General features: G+C 39.7%; 1 long non-coding RNA gene across 1 annotated transcript; it reads right to left on the bottom strand.

The window, feature by feature from the left end:
• Nucleotides 1-3,096: 3,096 nt before the first annotated feature.
• LOC125487407 lies at nucleotides 3,097-6,955 on the bottom strand. Its single transcript, XR_007265880.1, has 3 exons — nucleotides 6,917-6,955; nucleotides 4,826-4,972; nucleotides 3,097-3,227 (listed from the first exon to the last, which is right to left on the bottom strand). It is a non-coding gene; the product is annotated as an uncharacterized LOC125487407 (long non-coding RNA).

The following is a 6,955-nucleotide window of genomic DNA, read 5'->3' on the forward strand; positions in this document are numbered from 1 at the left end:
TAGAGGACATAGGTTTAAGATGAAAGGGGAAAGATTTAAAAGGGATCCAAGGGGCAACGTGTTCACATACAGGGTGGTGTGTGCGTGGGACAAGCTGCCAGAGGAGGTGGTGGAGGCTGGTACAATTACAAAATTTAAAAGGCATCTGGATGGGTATATGAATAAGAAGGGTTTAGAGGGATATGGGCCAAATGCTGGCAAATGGGACTAGATTAATTTAGGGTCTGGTCAGCATGGACGAGTTGGAACAAAGGTTCTGTTTCTGTGCTGTACAGCTCTATGGCTCTATAACCGTAGAACTGATTGGTAATCATTGGAATTGAAGCTGCACAGATTGATGCAGAGCTGATGATTTTCAACATGAAAATTGGTAGCCTTTTCAATATCATCACTGAAGTTTTTACCATAACCTGTAATTACACAGTTGTAGAATGTAACAGTAAAGAATGTTCTCGAATAATGAAAGCATCGATCAAGGAGCTTCAAGGTACTATTCCAGTACCCAGCAAGTGAAACATTTGCAGTGATACTGTTGGCCTCAAGTCCCCTAGATAAGGGTGTAGCAGAAAATGAATCAGCCAGCATTTTCCTTCCTGATTGATATGCATGGAGTGATGTAAAGTTCTGCCTACAGGGTCATCAGATGACAGGAGTAGTCTGAACTGTGTTCCCTGTGTTTGAGTACATTTGTTTGAATCACACATGAACAACAATCAGGTACCAGCACTTTAAAAAAACTTGTTTGGTCATGTTATGACTCACAGAGAGCAGGTGGGTCTTGAATCACTAGAGGTAGATATCACTGTATCACAACCACCTCTTTCTTTTACAGGTACTTGAGTTGAAATAGCAAGTTGTTAAGCAAGCCATTGGAGTTAATTGATTAATTAATTCAATGGATGAATATAAAGGGGGAACAGGGGTGGTAGTGTGGCTGAATGGTCCAAGGTGTTGGCTTCTGTGGAGGCCTGGGTTGGAATCCTGGTGCCCCGCCCTGTGATCAGCTCCAGGGTGTGTAATAACATCTCTGAACAGGTTGCATGGGAAAATAGGTTAAATTTAAGCAAAGGGTGAAAAGGGGGATTTTGTGGCAGTGGTCTTTGTCTCTGAGCCAGGAAACCCAGGTTCAAGTCCTATCTGATCTGTGACATGTGTAATAAGATATTTGAACAAGTTGGTTTAAAAAAAATCTATAAAGGGGGAAAAGGGAGGCAGCAGTATAGTGGTATTGTCACTGGACTAGTAATGCAGAGCCCCTTGATAATGTTATGCTTCAATAAATGCTGAATTCAAAAAAAAAACTATGAAGGGGGATCAGATGGGACTGATGTGTGGAAGGAGCTGTAAGACTGAGTAGTTCCCTCACCTTTGGTGGTCTGCATTGCTTTCATTGAGCTTTGCACATAACTTAATTAATTGGAAACATGGGTGATTTGATGGTGGTGGATAATAGGTGAAAAATACCAAGAATGATTTAGTAGTGGAGGGAAAAAGAACTCTTCAGTTGTGCATGAAGAAAGGATAAAAAGAAAAAGTAAGACTGAGTACTTAATAAACTCTATTCACAAAGAAAGGTATCTTCGTGTCTGTCTCATTGAATGGCTTGGATCTTAACTGACCATGCAAGGACATGAGTTCTACACTCATGATTGTGTTTCCCAATGTTGTGTATCTCATGCTATGCCCTACCCATCTACAAGGCCGGTTCTCCAGCACAACAACTAGCTTTTAAAAAATGTATAATGTTGTGCTCATCCAAGTTAGGATGTTAGTGTTGAGAAATACAACTCTTCATATTGCGGCATGAAGCACTGCCAGGATACAATGTAACAGGCAGTTACAGAGAGTGAATCAACTTCTACTCTGCTCCAACTTGTTGCACAGAGAGCAGCCTCCCACCCCTAATCAACCACACCAGCACGAAAGGAGTCAACCTCTGGTCTGTTTTTGTATGGTGTTGAACTGAAATTACCTGAGTTTGTTTAACATGGTAATTTCACAACATCAGTTTGAACTGCACTTGATGCAAGGTGGCAGAGTTGTCTAAACAATGCTGTCTAAAACGCTGTACCACTCAGTTCTCTGGCTTCAGGTTAAAATTCAATTATTAGACAAGGGCCTCAACAGAGCAGATGCTTTTTGTAATGAATAACAATGAGTAAGAAAACTTGAGTGGCACAAATATGCAAAACAAAAAAGGCCAAGAGAAGTGAAGACACAGAGTCAGTAACCAATGCATAGAGATTGAAGATAATTGGCAGAAGAGCCAAGAGGGGAGATGAAGAGATTTCTTTCATATAGTGAATTAATCGTGATCTGAAATGTTTTACATGAAATGGTGGTGGGAGCAAATTCAGCAATAAGATTCAAAAGGAACTGAAGATATACCTGAATGGGGACAATATTGCGTGACTTTGAGGAAAGGGAAGTAGGACTAATTGGACAACTCTTTCAAAGAAATGGCATGGATATGGTGGGCTGAATGGTCTCTTTCTGTACTGTAAGATTCGACACACTTAGTTTCTTCAGAATACAAAATAATTCAGAACTTGACTAGCAGAGTTCCAGACACGGTCACTTAAACACATGGGAGATATTCTAACCCTGGAGCTGTTCATTCCTAGCCTTAGTATGACTGACTTAGAAAGATGGGAGAAACTTGTCCTTTCTTGTCTTGTGGCTTACTTGTTGGGTTTGGCATGTAATGTTGACAGATGATCTGTATTTCTTTTAAGATATTACAGCCATTAACGTGAAACTAAATGCCAAATTGCTGGCATATTTCCCTGCCAGTTAGGAACTCAGGGTTGTGACATGACAAAAAAAAGTCACTCTGGTTGAGAATTAGTGCAGACTTGACAAAATTCTAATGGTTCTTTTGACAGGGAATCACTGCCAAGCATGTAACGAGGTCAAGTTAACAAAGTAATTTCCTAATTTCACACATGACAGACCTCCTAAATGTATACTGCTGAACTGTGCATTCGATTCATTTCTTTTTAATATCTGATGTTGATGAAGTTGATTTAATGATAAATGTGAATGGAATGTTTCCCACTCCATGCAGGGTTTGCGGGGGCTGGCAGTCTGTTGCTGAGCTTTTCCTTCCAGACTTTGAGTTTGGAGAGTGGTCCCAGGGTGTGGTGCTCAAATTGAGACCTGCAACTGGTACACATTAACTTCTTCCATTTACTTTCCTTCCAGTGAAAGACGAAGCTTTGTAATTCCTATTACCAAAAGAGGTAAAAATTGAGCCAGGCAGGTTTGAAGGAAACAGTGAAAATGTGTTCTAAACAAAGCTTTTACTCCTTCACATTGGCGATGCATGCTTCATTACCTCATCACTGGACTACAGTGCCCATTAAAAGGCTGAAATTTAAAACATGTGCTCAAATGGAATTAAACAATCATAATAACAGCATGTCCCCCTCATACATTAACTCTCCCATCAGTATCACTTTGACTGGAAAAAAGTATCGGGTGCAGCACAAAATGGGCTCCTGAGTCTCTATTCACCATTAATATGATAATTCAAGACAAATTTAACCCTCACCCTCCCAGCCATTTCAGTTGACGAACAGTTCCAGATCCCTGACTCTGGCGGAACCAGATTACTTCTGATTTTGACTTAGCCTTTCACTCCCTTTCCTATCACTAAACTATTCACTGCAACAATATCATCCATTGCTCCTGCTACTGAAATTGTCATTCCATGCCTTTGTTAACTTCCATGCTCTCCAAGCCAGTGTCAGAACCACGAAGTTCCAAAGATCTCAGCTTATCAAAAAACTCTGTTTCCCATATCCTGTCTGTCTTTTACCCAGTTTCAAATTCCTGAATTCATATTTAAAGGAGCCCTTTCTATTTTTTGTAACCTTGTCCACTCTGACAATTCCTTTTTTCTCAAGCTGTTCTTTTCTCCAACTCTGGTCTGTTGCACATCCCCAGAGCCCTTCAATGTCCCACCATTATCAGCTGCACTTTCAGCTGCCAAGGCCACTAGACTCTAATTCCCTTTTTTCATCTCTCTGTCTCACTACCTCTCTCCCTTTGACCTGGCTTTTTGTCCTCCCTCCTAACATCTCCTGATGTCTTTTCTCATCTGTTTCTTTTTGGTCTGATTCTGTTCCATAGGAAGGGCATATTAATCTTATCCAAAGAAGAGAAATCAAGGGTTATGAGGAAAGGACAGCAAAGTAGACGTGATGAATGTCAGATCAGCCATGATCCTATTGAATGGCAGAGCAGGCTTGAGGGGCTGAACAGCTTACTCCTGTTCCTACTTCTTATGGTCTTGAAATGCTAAGTAGATCGCCAGGAAGATACCTAGACTCTAATGGTTAAATTATGAGGGGAAATTACACAAATTGAAGTTGTGTTCCCCTGGAATTTAGAAAGTTAACAGGTGCTTTGATCGACGTTTTCACAGTTACAGTGGATTGGTTGAAGAGTCAACGACTGGGGCACAGTCAAAAAATTAGAGCCAGACCTTTCAGGAGCAAATTAGAAATTTAGAATGGTAGAACATTGTAGCTCTCTTCCATAATCAGCAACTGATGTTATTAATGGAAAAAAGGCACATTTTGTTGAAGCTTTAGTCTTACACTCGTCAGGACAATTTGCAAGAAATGCCAAAACAATATTTATAGCATATGAGAGGGGAGTGCTGACTGAGGTTGGTAAATAATCTCTGTTGGTCGAAGCATTGTAGTGGGGGCGGTGGGTCAGGATGAAGGGCTGCAAGAGGACGGGGTTTAGGAAGAAGGGCTGCAAAAGGCGAATGCAGTTTTTTAAACCTTTCAACAAAGGATTATTCTCAACTAACCTGAAAACAGTGTTGAGACCATTCACTATTTTTCCTCAATTTTTGGTTTGAAACTGAGAGTTGCAATTGAGAATTGAGCTTTGAACAGCAGCTTGTTTCAAAAAAAATGAGAGAACAAAAGACTGATGTTTGCTGTTCGGAACTGGCCTGGAAAGAAAAAGAAGGTTAATTACTGCTCTTAGAACATTATAGACGAAGCAGTTCTGAAATGTCATTATACTCAAGGACTTGCGACTGGTTGGATACTGAATTGGGCAATCAAGGGAAGTTGGTAATTCAAGCAAGATAGAATCCTATGTGCTTGTAATACAACCCATTAGATTTCATGAAAGTATGGTACTCATCATTGAAATGGTTATTAAGCAGGAACTAGTCTCCCTGCTAATAGAAAGGATGTTGTGAAACTTGAAAAGGTTCAGGAAAGATTTGCAAGCATGTTGCCAGGGTTGGAGGTTTTGAGCTATAGGGGGAGGCTGATTAGAATGCGGCTATTTTCCCTAGAGCATCAGAAGTTGAGGGGTGACATTATAGAAGTTTATAAAATCATGAGTGGAGTGGATAGGGTGAATAGATAAGGTCTTTGCCCCAGAGTACTGGAGTCCAAAACTAGAGGGCATAGGTTTAAGGTGAAAGGGGCAAGATTTAAAACGGACCTAAGGGGCAACCTTTTCCATGCAGAGGGTGGTGCGTGTATGGAATGAGCTGCCAGAGGAAGTGGTGGAGGTTGGTACAATTACAACATTTAAAAGGCATTTGGATAGGTATATGAATAGGAAGGGTTTTGAGGGATATGGGCCAAACGCTGGCAAATGGGACTAGATTTATTTAGGGTATCTGGTCAGCATATGCGAGTTGGACCAAAGGATCTGTTTCCATGCTACACAGCTCTGACTATAACTTATGATTTTTAAAATTGTTTTCAATTTGTCTCTTAACTGCATCTGTCTGTCAGTCGATGTGAGCGGGGGTTGGTGATCAAAGAAGACTTGTATCATTGATATTAAAGAGATTGCCTTGTAGTTTATCTGTATTCTGCTAAAGTTACATTATTACTCAAAAATTTTAAGTTCCAAGCTTGGTGTTGGTTATCCATAAAGTTTGTTTAGGAAGAATTAAGCAAATTTTGAAGATCATCAAATGTTTTAATTTCACTGTGTTGCAAATCCAGCCCAAATCAAGTCTGATTTGGGCTGGCTTGCTATCCCTATGTCCTAACATCAGGAAAACCTTAAATGACTGAGTTAATGAATTGCTTGCACATGGAGTTCCTAAGGCTGTGAAAGAACTACTACATTGGAAAAGCATAGCGGATGCTGTTGTACTGAACACTATGTCAATTGACAATTTAATACAGCACTTAACAGTTTTATCTCAAAGATTTACAGTTATGTCACATCTGAAAGCATCTCAAATGCAGTGAATAACTTGAGGAACAGTGACTGTGTTACAAGCGTACACCATTTAGCTATGATGTTATCAGTTGACAAAAAGCATATGTAGAGTGATGGTAGTTTGTGTAAAGTGTCAGGTTTTAAAAAAAATTGTTGCTAACTTATGCCTGTTATCTTGTGCCAGTTTATATATTGTTATGGCTATTAAGTTTAATGCTTTCCTTGAGAGTTGTGGCTTTTAAGTTTAACATAGTTGTGACAATTATGGAGAATACTGATGTAATCTTCTAATTCTGCTTTGTTGAGAGTCCAAATCCTACATATGTCAGCAAAAATACAGAAGGCAGTATTACTACATGAATGCATCACACAATGAAATACCTGATGAGGATGAAAAATGAGCCCCTGAAAACCGAAGAAATAGCTCCTGAAAATCAGAAAGTGGCCCTCAACAAAATCTTATGAGGCATGTTTTTTGAATATTTTGAATCCATGGCTCAAAAGGGCACTAAATGGGCACCTCCTGCTGTTTTTGTATAACAGTCTTAAACAGGGGACTGAACGGTCTCCTTCAGCTCGTGTTAAAAGATCTAGGAAATGTTTCTACATTGAAGGCGCTATATAAATGCAATTACAGTAGTTGTATAACGATTTTCTTCCCAACTTTGCATTTTATTTACATAAAAGAACCTTGACTTACACGGGCTGTTCTTCAATAATAACAAATTAGAGAATAACC

Source organism: Rhincodon typus, chromosome 41 (genome assembly GCF_021869965.1).
Source record: "Rhincodon typus isolate 14 chromosome 41, sRhiTyp1.1, whole genome shotgun sequence".
In the NCBI taxonomy this organism is placed as follows: domain Eukaryota; kingdom Metazoa; phylum Chordata; class Chondrichthyes; order Orectolobiformes; family Rhincodontidae; genus Rhincodon; species Rhincodon typus.